Source organism: Phacochoerus africanus, chromosome 5 (assembly GCF_016906955.1).
Source record: "Phacochoerus africanus isolate WHEZ1 chromosome 5, ROS_Pafr_v1, whole genome shotgun sequence".
Classification (NCBI taxonomy): domain Eukaryota; kingdom Metazoa; phylum Chordata; class Mammalia; order Artiodactyla; family Suidae; genus Phacochoerus; species Phacochoerus africanus.
Window position 1 is genome coordinate 74,275,441 of NC_062548.1, and position 11,087 is coordinate 74,286,527.

An 11,087-nucleotide genomic window follows, 5' to 3' on the forward strand; every position below is an offset into this window, starting at 1 on the left:
AGCTCTAACCCCTGTGCTCTGTTGCTTGTGCTTTGTCATGCTGGCTCTGCACCTTTTGTAAAAAAAAATGTTGCCTGTAGTCTGAAATATACAGGGTAGCACTTACCTTTAGAAGTAAAGTATTTTCTCATTCAAATAGAGATAAGAAGTTGCAGGACAAAGAATAATAATTTATCTTGTTGGAGGTTTTAGGAATAAAGACCAGAGTTCCGTGGACAACTGCAAGAATAAAGTCCAGTACAAGTGTGCAACAACCAGCCAAACTCTCTCCCTTTTCAGTTTAAAAGAAGCCTGAATTCTAACCTGGGTTCTTGGGACACTAGTCCACCATTTTCCTGTCTGCTGGCTTTCTGAATAAAGTCACTCTTCCTTATCCTCTCTTGACCTCACCTCTCTATTGACCTGTCCTGTGGTGAGCAGTCCAAGCTTGGACTTAGTAATGTTATGATCACCTTTTTAAGGTGTTCTCCTTACAGCAATGGCAGAGACTAAAGTGGTGCACAAAGTCTACACTTGTGTTTTGTTTGGCCCATTAGAGTAGACCCCCTTTTTTTCTTTTAAAATTCGAAGTAACATTTCTAAAGTGGAAGATTTTACATCATATCAGAATTTCCAATTTCTTTTGAATTTGGGAAGGTCTGGCAAATTGGGTACTTTTTTTTTTTTTTTTTTTTAGTGGCCACACCCAGGGCATATGGAAGTTCCTGGGCCAGGGATTGAATCTGAGCCACTGCTGTAATCCTACCACAACTGGAGCAATGCTGAATTCTTAACCCACTGTATCGTAGTGGGAATTCCAACTTTAGTTTTTTCTTTTTTGTATTTTAGGTTTATTTGTTTGTTTGTTTGCTTGCTTATCAGGGCCTCACCCACAGCATATGGAAGTTCCCAGGCTAGGTGTCAAATTGGAGCTACAGCTGCCAGCCTACACCACAGCCAAGCCATAGCAACTTGAGGTCTGAGTCACATCTGCAACCTAAACCACAACTCATGGGCTCAGGCAACACCAGATCCCCAACCCACTGAGCAAGAACAGGGATTGAACCTGCATCTTCATGGATTCTAGTCAGATTCATTTCCACTTCACCACAAAGGTAAGTCCCTCCCCCCACTCCCAACTTGTTTTTTTTTCCCTCAAGAGTTTTCTCTAGTAATGTTTGAAAGCTCTGCAGGTGATTCTGAAACTGACAGCATTGATGGCTTGAACCTAGCCGGAACCCAGATTGGGACTTGAACCCACAGTTTTTAAATTAGAATCACTCACCCAGTGTCTGAACTTCATGAGGTTCAGGTTCTTTTTGCCTCAGTGCATAAAGGAATTCAAGGAGACAAAGTGATAGGCAAGAAATAGATTTATTAAGATAGGATGCTTGGAAGAGATACAAGCAGGCAGGCAAGGTGACTCTGCCCCAGGATGAGGTGGGCTACAGTTTTATGATCCAAGGGGAGTGTGGGGAGGGGGGACTACCCCCACTTCCTCTTTGGTCTCCAGTAGCTCCTCCTTGGTCTCCAGTAAGAGAGTATTTGACCTCATAAGGTCAAACTAGGACTGTAATTGTGCTTATTCAAATCAGCAGAAGGGCAAACCTTAAACTCCTGCCCTTGGTCTGAACCTGAAAGCAGGCCTCACCCCCAGCCCCCCACAAAATGACCTTAGGCATAACCCACACCTCCACTAGTCAAGCAAGCCTGCCTTGTTCTGATGGCTTTCTTGAGCAATTAACTTACAGTGATCTCCCAAAGTTCCTTTGGTTTCTGTCTAATCTATGGTCCCTTATTGGGACTTATACAGCTACCTGTGTTACTATCCTACTTTGTCCCTCTCTCTCCTAATGTGTGGACAAGTTTGGGAACTACTGCAATAGTAATTGGCAGTAACGTTTTGGTTTTTTTATTTTTTATTTTATTTTATTTTTTTTTTAAGGGCAGCACCTGCAGTATATGGAAGTTCCCAGGCTAGGTATTGCATCGGAGCTAGAGCTGCCCGTCTACACCACAGCCACAGCAACATGGGATCCAAGCTGCATCTATGACCTATACCACAGCTCACTGCAACGCTGGATCCCTGACCCACTGAGTGAGGCCAGGATCGAACCCGCATCCCCATGGATACTAGTCAGATTCATTTCTGATGTGCCATGATGGCAATTTCCAGCAGTAAGTTTTTAAGGGCACAAATGCCTGAAAGGTAAGAGATATGTTAAGATAGAAGTAAAAACCTAAACCTGACAAAGGCCATTAGAAGAAAAACTGTCAAAATTTAAATAAAATCTATAGGTTAGTTCCTGACACTGAATTACAGTTAAAAAAAATGTTAAGCCTTGGAAACTGGTAAAAGAACTGGAAAATTCTACATTTTAACAGATATTTCCTGAAATAACTCTTAAAAGGTTAGAATAATTCTATACCCCAACAGGTAGTATATATGTATGTCCATTTCATTTTTCAACTCTTTACATTTTAGTAAGATTGTGTACTTTTATTTCTTGTGTGAGTTGATTGCTCATGCCCTGTCCATTTTTCTATTAAGCTTCTTTGTGGTTTCTTTGTTTAATTTTTTTTTTTTTTTTTTTTTTTTTGGTTTTTTAGGGCAGTACCCGCAGCATATGGCTGTTCCCAGGCTAGGGATCTAATCAGAGCTACAGCTGCTGGGCCACACCACAGCCACAGCAACGCCAGATCTGAGCCACGTCTGCAACCTACACCACAGCTCATGGCAATGCTGGACCCTTAACCCACTGAATGAGACCAAGATTCAAACCCACAACCTCATGGTTCCTAGTTGGATTCATTTCCACTGCGCCACGACAGGAATTCCTAAATTTTTTTTCTTTACTCAAGTTTTCTTTGTTCTACTTTTTTCCCTATTACTTTGAAAATTATAGATCCTACTTTTAGTCTACCAATAGTTACTTTTGAAATAAAATTATAAATGTGTGAACTTTTATCTTTCTATCAATATCAATAACAAAACATACTTAGGGGAAAAGAGTGTGACTCTGGTTTTGGAGGTAAACAGGCCTGGTTGGAATTCTAGTCTTACCTCTTACTGTGCAAACTTGGCCAGGTCATGTAACATCTTTAAATCTTGGTTATTTAATAGGCTTGTTTATTCAACATTGCACAAATATTTGTTAAGTGGCTATTATGAACCAGGAAATGGGCTAGACTCTGGAGATGTAATTATGATTAACTCAGACAATCCCAATGTTCATAGTGGATGGACTGAGGAAACTAAATATAAAGCACTTAATACATTGCTTGATAATACAGTAAATAGTAGATATTATTATTATTACACTTCTGTATTATGAGAGATATAACATATTTTAATTCCTTTCTCCAAGCCTTTCCATGTACCAGCTTTAGATTCAACTTAATAATATTTTATTATTATTTATTATTATTGTTATTTATTATTACATTATATCTCCTCCTTCAAGAATTATTTTTGATATCTTTACTGTTTCATCTCATCAGCATGGAAACAAAGTACTTAAAGACTACCTCTAGGTTGCAACTAAATGAAGTAAATTAGAAAGACAGGAGTTCCTGTTGTGGCGCAGTGGAAAAGAATCTGACTAGTAACCATGAGGTTTCTGGTTTGATCCCTGGCCTTGCTCAGTGGGTTAAGGATCCGGCATTGCTGTGAGCTGTGGTGTAGGTCGTAGATGTGGCTCAGATCTGGTGTTGCTGTGGCTGTGGTGTAGGTGGGCAGCTCTAGCTCCGATGCAACCCCTAGCCTGGGAACTTCCATATGTCATGGGTTCAGCCCTAAAAAGCAAAAAAAGAAAGAGAAAGACAAATACCATATGATATCACTTATATGTGGAATCTAAAATATGGCACAAATGAACCTGTCCACAGGACAGAAACAGACTCAGACATAGAGAAGAGACCTGTGGTTGCCAAGGAGGAGTGGGAGGGAGTGGGATGGACTGAGAATTTGGGGTTAGTAGTTGCAAACTATTACATTTAGAATGGATAAACAACAAGGTCCTACTCTGTAGCACAGGGAACTAACTATATCCAGTCTCCTGGAATAATCTTTTCCATGATGGAAAATATTATTTTGAAAATATGTATAACTGAGTTACTTTGCTGTACAGCAGAAATTGACACAACATTCTAAATCAACTATACTTTAATAAAAAGAAAGGCTAACTATGTTTTCTGGTCACATGGCTATATATTTCTATCCTGCCACATCTTCCATATGCTTTATTTTGATTCATTCTTCAGTCAACTGGAGTACTTCTTTGAAGTTTTGTTTTTTTTTTTTCAGAGAAAACATATAAGTTGTTTACTTTTTGAGGCCTTGAATATATAAAAGTATCTCCTTATGAACAAGACCATAATAGGGCATAGAATTATTGACTAATAACATTTCTGATACTCTGAAATAAGGCTGTATCACCTTTCTAATATTTAATGTTACCTAAAAAAGAAGTCTGCTATTACTGTTTTTTTATTTTGTAAGCAGTCCATTTTATTCCTGACTGTGTTCATACAGGATCATTTATTTATACCTGAAACTTTGAGTCTAATTGGTATGCCTAGGTATAGGCTCATTTTTATCATTTATTAATTTATTACACAAAGTTCTGTCTTCATTTTTGCTTTTTAGGGCCACATGTGCAGCATATGGAAGATCTAAAGTGGGAGTTCCCTTCATGGCTCAGGGGTTCACAAACCCAACTTGTATGCGTGAAGATGTGGGTTTGATCCCTGACCTCGCTCAGTGGGTTAAGGAGCCGGCATTGCTGTGAGCTGTGGTGTAGCAGATGCGGCTCAGATCCTGAGTTGCTGTGGCTGTGGTGTAGGCTGGCAGCTGTAGCTCCGAGTGGACCCCTGGCCTGGGAACTTCCATATGCCACAGGTACAGCCCTAAAATTAAAAAAAAAGGTTCCCAGGCTAGGGGTCCGATCAGAGCTACAGCTGTTGGTCTAACCACAGCCACAGCCACATCCACAGCAATGCGGGATCCCTGACCCACTGACTGAGGCCAGGGATCAAACCTGCATCCTCACGGATACTAGTCCGGTTCATTTCTTCTGTGCCACAGTGGGAACTCCCTATTACACAAAGATTTATTGAGCATTACCATATTTTTGTGGTAGCTTCGTGGGTGTTTTGTTAGGGAAATTCAAGTCTTTCTTCAGTTTAGGGACATCTTTCTATAACTTACTTCATTATAGTCTCTTCAACTAGAATCCCAGTGTTAGTTCATTAATCTCCTGGGTCTTTCCCCAATTGTTATATAGTTTCACTTGCTATCAATTAATATCTTTATCTTTTTATGTGAATTACATAAGTATTTCTTGAACCAGCTTTTATGTATTTATTTAGAAGCTTTTTTTTTTTTTTTTTTTGCTTTTTAGAGCAGCACCTGTGGTATATGGAAGTTCCCAGGCTAGGGGGCAAATTGGAGCTGTAGCTGCCGGCCTACACCACAGCCACAGCAATACCAGATCTAACCAGCATTTGTGACCTACACCACAGCTCACAGCCATGCTGGATCCCCGTCCCACTGAGCAAGGCCAGGAATTGAACCCACATCCCTATGGATACTAGTTGGAATAGGGAGTTCGCCGTGAAGGGAACTCCCTATTCATGCAGCAGCTTGATGTGGGATCTCAGTTCCTAGACCAGGGATTGAACGGGGCTGCAGCAATGAAAACACTGTATCCTAAACACTAGGCCACCAGGGAACTCCCCTGAACCAGCCTTTTAAATTACCATAGCATGAATCTGTAAGTCATTGCCTCCTTAGGTTTACCTTATTGAATATAGGGCTTCAGATGGCTCTAAGGCATAAAGATGGAGCTCAGTGTAGCAGTCAAATTCAACACTTTGCAAAATGGATTATTGTCATATACAAGGAGATTATGAGTTTTATATGAATTTTTTCTGTGCCTGTGGCATGCATGTGGACCCTCTTCACAAGAGAACTACAAGAATTTGATGAAGAGTGTGCGTGTGTGTGTGTGTGTGTGTGTGTGTGTGTGTTTAGGAAGTGGTCTCTAGGCCTGTTTTTACTGACCATGGAGAGAAGATACTGATAGTTTGCAAAGTCCAAGCACTCCAGAAACCTTTGAATTAATAGCAAGTGGAAAACACACAGGTACAATACAAATAAAAGAAGTATCCCAAACCTCTGAACAAAGAGTGGATTAAACATAACCATCTAATCTTGCTTCCTCCTGAAATTTCACTAAAACTAATAAAGACTTTTTTTTCCTTTCCTTTTATGGCTGGGACTGTGGCATATGGAAGTTCCTAGGCCAGGGACTGAATCTGAGCAGCAGCTGTGACCTAAACCCATTGTGCTGGGTGGGAGATTGAACCTGCACCTGCACAGCAACCCAAGTTGCTACAGTTAAATTCTTAACTCACTGCACCACAGCGGGAACTCCTTGTTGTTTTAAAAGACACAAACATATTTGGCTTGGGAGATGGGAAAGGAGGTGATAACTACAAAATTTTGGAGGCCAGAAATAACACGGAGACCAAAGGAAGCCAATGGGGAGCACTGAGATCCAACTCAATCTACTGGAAGAATTCTAAAAAGGATCAGGAACTGGCAACACCAACTATCTCTAGGTTACAGGTAATGAAGCAGGCTACAACAAATGGGTAACAGCTATTTAAAAGCCAGTGAGGAGTTCCCGTCGTGGCGCAGTGGTTAATGAATCCGACTAGGAACCATGAGGTTGCGGGTTTGGTCCCTGCCCTTGCTCAGTGGGTTAATGATCCGGCGTTGCCGTGAGCTGTGGTGTAGGTTGCAGATGCAGCTCAGATCCCGCGTTGCTGTGGTTCTGGCATAGGCCGGTGGCTACAGCTCCGATTCGACCCCTAGCCTGGGAACCTCCATATGCCTTGGGAGCAGCCCAAGAAATAGCAAAAAAGACCAAAATAAATAAATAAATAAATAAAAGCCAGTGAGATCCTAAATCCACCCCTACACACACACACACACACACCCACCCACCCACACACACACACACCCTATGCCTGTCTAATCCTCCCTTGCCCCAGATGAAGACTTTTATGGGCTGAATATTTGTTCCCCCCTAAAATCCATACGTTGAAATCCTAGCCTCAATGTGAAGTGGGACATTTGGAAGGTAATTAGTTCATAAGGGTGGAGCCATTATTAATAGGATTAGTGCCCTCATAAGAAGGAATGCAAGAGCTGGTTCTTGTTCTCTGCCATGTAAGACAATGAGAAGGTGGCCGTCTGCAAACCAGGAAGGGGGCCCTCACCAGACACAGGATCTGCTGGCACTTTGATCTTGCATTTCCCAGTCTCCTACCTGTGAAAAATGAATCTTTGTTGTTTAAGCCACCCAGCCAATGTTAATTTATTACAGCAGCCCAAACGGTCTAAGATGAAGACTAAAGGTTAATTTTCTGGAAAGGAACAAACATAGGCTCTCTAGGCTAGAGAGTACCAAGTACAGTTGTGGGTACCAGCACCCCGATAAATGGAGAGGAGGGAATGAGGGGGCTGGGGTAAGTGACCCCCAACCTTTTCTCCCCCTGGGCCCTAAGAATGATGACAGCCAGGCCTAGATCCTTCACACTACAGATTGGAAGAATCTTCCTTGGGGAATCTAACCACACCAAGAAGAAAGACTGAACATCAGGAGTTCACCAACAAATGGCCTAGCCAAATCATCTTGTAATGAAGTTCAATGTCAACAAGCCCCATTCACTTACTCAGGGCTTTCAAATGAATGTTTAGTTCCCTTACCCCAAGTATAAAGTAGCCTATGAATGAAATAAGAACAAGATATTATAAAAAAGGATATTCAGAGAACAAAAGAGTTGTTGGAGATTAAAAATATGATAGCAGAATTGTTATAAAAATAATAGACTGGCAGGAAGATAAATTTGAGAACATTTTCCAGATAGTAGAGCGTAAAAGATAAAATTAGGTAGAAAAAAAAAAAGAGGCAAGAATATTCGTGGACCAATCCAGGAGATACAAAATTTGAATGATAATCATTTTATAGGAGTTCCCATTTTGCTAGCAGTTGCAGCTCCGATTCAACACCTTGACTGGTAAATTCCATATGCCACAGGTACAACCCTAAAAAGAAAAAAAAAATAGAAAAAGAATTCCATAAAGAGAGAGAGAGAAAGAAAGGAAAAGGCAAAGAAAAAGAGGAAAAGCAATCATTAATGAAATCATTCAAGAAAAAAGCCCAGAATAAAAGGGCATGAGTTTCTAGATCAAAAACCACATGAATTTCTAGAGTTCCTGTCGTGGCTCAGTGGTTAATAAATCTGACTAGGAACCATGAGGTTGTGGTTTGATCCCTGACCTCACTCAGTGGGTTAAGGATCCAGCGTTCCCGTGAGCTGTGGTGTAGGCTTCAGACATGGCTCGGATCCCAAGTTGCTGTGGCTGTGGCGTAGACTGGCTGCTACAGCTCCGATTCGACCCCTAGCCTGGGAACCTCCATATGCCTCGGGTACTGCCCTAGAAAAGACAAAACAAACAAACAAACAAACAAACAAACAAAAAAGAATTTCCACTGAGTACCCAGCACAAAGGATGAAAATAGGCTATATGGCAAGGCTTACCATTATAAATTTTGAACAATGGAAGTAAAGGAAAGATCCTACAAGCTTCTAGAGAAAGAAGTAAAAACAAAAAGAAACATCATGTAGAAACAAAGGATTGCAGTCAGGAAGTCTTTGACGTCCAGACAGCCATGCCAGAAATTCTGAAGAAAAATGATTTCTAACCTTGAATTCTACACCCACACAAACACTAAGTATGCATAAGGGTAGATGACAGGGCCTTTCCAGATATACAGTTCTCAAGATAGTTTCTTGCATACCCTTCATCAAGAAGTTCCCTGGGGATTATGGCACTAAAATAAGGTAAATCCAAAAAAAAGGAGGGAGAGAGAGAAAAGAAGAAGAGGACATGGGATGTAGAAGATAAAACACAGGAGAGAGGCACTAGGAACTCCAATGATACTGGCTGAATTACTTGACCGCAGATGGAAGTGTTTATTTCTCTTAGTCAGAGGCAGATTGCTCTGCTAGGAATGTAGGGGGCTCTCTCTTCCATGAGATGGTCCAGGGGCCCAAATCCTTCTTGTTACTTAGCCATCAACATGGATGTTGTCCTCATGGACATGGTTGAGTCTGGCTAACCAGCACTCCATCTACAGTTCCATATTCAGGAAGAAGTGGGCAAGCACCTCCCGCTCCCATCTCATCATCCAGAACTGACTGCATGATGTATGTGCTAAGAACAAAAGAAACCGCATGCTCCTGGGCTATAGGGTAAGGAAAGCGGACTTCCGACTTCATTACTGTCATTGCCCAACAGCTCCTGCCTTTCTTTAGCCGCTTGAGGAAAAGTGAAAGAAATCAGAGCCGATCTGCCCTCCTCTCTCCCAGACCATGTTTGTCCTTCTGCCTCAAAACTCATCTTTTCTTTATTACCTCCTTTGACCTGGGATTCCTCAACATTTTGCTACCTGGTGACAGCTGCTTTTATGTGTATTCTTTAGTTTCACTCATTCATTTATTTCTGCATTCATTCATCAACATTTTTTTCTTGTATCCTTTTAGGGCTGGACCCCATGGCATGTTGACATTCCTGTTCCCAGGCTAGGGGTGAAATTGGAGCTGCTTCAGCTGCTGACCTACTCCACAGACACGGCAACACGTGATCCGAGCCGGCTGCAACCTACACCACAGCTCTTGGCAACCTGGGATCCTTAACCCACTGAACCCTGATCCTCATGGATACTAGTCAGGTTCCTTACCCCTGAACCACAAGGGGAACTCCCCATAACCATTTATTGAATGTCTGTAGAGAGCACTGGGCTTCCAAGACCACACATCCACACCACATTTAGGCACTGAGAATACATCAGTTTAAAAAATAGGCTGAAACTGGAGTTCCTGCTGTGGTGAGATGGAATCCAAGGCCTCTCTGGAGTGCTGGAATGGACGCAGGTTCGATCCCCTGCCTGGCACAGCGGTTAAGGACACAGTGTTTCTCCAATCCCTGCGAGGGAACTCCATATGCCCTAGACAGACAAAAATAAAAATAATAAAAAATAGACTGAAATGAATGTGATGCTTGAAGTCAACTTCATATCAACGATACCCCAGATTTTTATTTGTTTTCATTTTGCAAGGCACAGGTTTACTGGGGGCTCCATGCACACACAGCGTCCCATGAGAATGGCATGGGTACTTGGTAGGTGAGGTGGCCTCCACCAGCAGAGGGGGCCCAAGGGCCGTGGGGGGCGGCCTCCTCCCTTGTGGCCCAGACCCAACTGAGTGCCTTCCTCCTGGGCAGCTGAGGGAGGGGGCAGCAGGAATGGTTCGGAGGCCTGGGAAGGGAGAGCAAGCAGGCTAAGTCCCAGGGAGGAGCCGGGGTTGGCTTGCCCTCCAGGGACTCCAGGGACGGCTGCATCAGCTGCTGTTTAACCATCTTCCTCTGGCTGGTCTGCTCTGTCAGGAACATCTCATCCATGACTGTGTAAACCTTGTACAAGTTGAACACCAGGCCCAGTTCACAGACATTGTGGAAATATTTGTTTAAGACGTATGCAGTGTGGCGGATGGCCTCCAGGAAGGCCAGGTTGTTGCCACTGATGTCCATGCAGAGGCAGAAGCAGAGGCCGGCATATCATCGATGAAGCACCAGACCTCCACAAAATGGATGTATTTGGTTTCATGGACAGTGGCCACGGCACACACCTCCTCCATCAGCTTCTGTTTCTCATCATCCTCAAACTGCATGTACCACTTGGGCAGGTGGGTATAGCCTGCCCACTTCTGGATGAGGATGAAGTGAATCATGGTGACCCCCATCTGGACCCCAGTAGCCCTGGTCCCATGGCTTCTGGGTAATTGTGGCTCTGGCAGCTGCTGGGGCGGGGGGGGGGGGGGCCTTCAATTTTTTTTTTTAAAAGATGAAAATTCCTGTCTTCTTGAAGCATCCTATAGGCTGGTAGACAGAAACACACACCCGGTAAAACCTGCGGTATGTTGCATGGTGATAAACATCAAAGGAAAGGTGGTGAATGTGGAGTGCTAGGCTGCAG

At 42.7% G+C, this 11,087-nt stretch overlaps 1 pseudogene; it reads right to left on the reverse strand.

Annotated features, from left to right (window-relative positions):
- Nucleotides 1-10,180: 10,180 nt before the first annotated feature.
- LOC125128458 (AP-2 complex subunit sigma-like) lies at nucleotides 10,181-10,842 on the reverse strand (annotated as a pseudogene).
- Nucleotides 10,843-11,087: the final 245 nt, after the last annotated feature.